Raw genomic sequence first — 1,459 nt, 5'->3', positions numbered from 1 at the left:
GATTGGCCAGTGGGTCCAGAAGGTTGTTACATTCTCTGAGCCAGGAGCAGGCTATATAAACCCTGATTTGAGGCTTTGTTTTGGGGCTCACTTTGAGAAGTGTTCTGTGATTTGATCATATGAGACTCTGGGAGGCTGTTGTTGAGAGCCCCCTGGCTTTGAAAAACCCAGATGTTGATTTGGTATGGATATAATGGTTGGACAGTCTGGAAACCTGTCTACTTGATCTGTTTTTCTGTCTTGATAATTCTGTCTGTATACTCTGAAGTTTGGGGTACTGACCTTTTTCCCCTGAACTAAGTAAATGATATATATTTGACTGATTAAAGTAAGCTTGTTAACCCATTTTGAGTTGCTTTCCTTTAACAAAGCAGATCTAAGAACCTGTGTTGGCAGCCACCCTGGGGATGCTAGGATGCTTGCTGATACAGCCTCCTAGCTGCCTCTCCTCTCCCTTCTTTCAATTGTCACAGAGACGGCTAAAGAGAAGACAGTACCAAGGGGAAGAGGGTGATAAACATAGTCAAAAGCATCAGAGGGGTCAAAGGAGAATGAGGACTGAGAAAAGGCTATTGGATTTGGCAACTAAGACATCACCAGTAATTTTGGAGAGAGCAGTTTTGGTGGAATGATGGGCTGTGGACAATGAACTATATATGAATCAGCAGTGAAAAAGCTAATTCGGTCTTAAGGTGTACTAAAGATAGATAGATTCTGGAACTGAAGTCGGGAAGACTTGAATTAATCTGGACTCAGATATTTTCTAGATGCCTTGCTTTCATGTTTCAGGAAAGTGAATACATATGGAATAATAGTACCTACCTCCTAGGGTTGTTTTGAGGCTCAATTCAGGTAATATTTATAAACAAAATTATAAACTTATAACATTTATAAAAGCAATATATTAATGCTAGCTATTGCTAATAGTAATACAATTTACAAAATGAAACAGGTGAAACAGTCCTATTTTATTCAACTCTCATTAACCAACTTCTGAAGTATTGGGTCTCATTCCGAGTGTCATTTATAATGAATATTTATAAGTGGCAGTGGCAGAGTGTCCAGAAGTGGGTGACTAAGGTGGAGAGGGGCCTTCAAATCATTTCATAAAAGAATGACTTGCAGTAACTGAGTTTTTTTTATCTTGGGAAAGAATAGACTCATGTGAGTGGGACATGAGTAAGTTAGTTTTCAGATTCCTGGAAGCTTGTTATATAGGAGAAGGATTAGACTTGTTTATAAAGAATATGGGAATTTGGGGGATGGAATGGAACACCAAAGTTACCTAATATGACTTTTTTTTTGTAGTTGTTGAGTTGTTTCAGTCATGCCCAACTCTCCGTGTCTCCATTTTTGGGTTTTTCTTGGCAGAAATACTGGGATGATTTGTCATTTCCTTCTCCAGCTCATTTTACAGATGGGGAAACTGAGGCAAAGAAGGTGAAGTGACTTGCCCAGG

This window comes from Petaurus breviceps, unplaced genomic scaffold, assembly GCF_028583685.1.
Source record: "Petaurus breviceps papuanus isolate PSGF00001 unplaced genomic scaffold, PetGlider_PUasm1.0 90823, whole genome shotgun sequence".
Taxonomy (NCBI): Eukaryota; Metazoa; Chordata; class Mammalia; order Diprotodontia; family Petauridae; genus Petaurus; species Petaurus breviceps.
The sequence above is the reverse complement of the archived record's forward strand: the minus strand, read 5'-3'. Positions refer to the sequence as shown.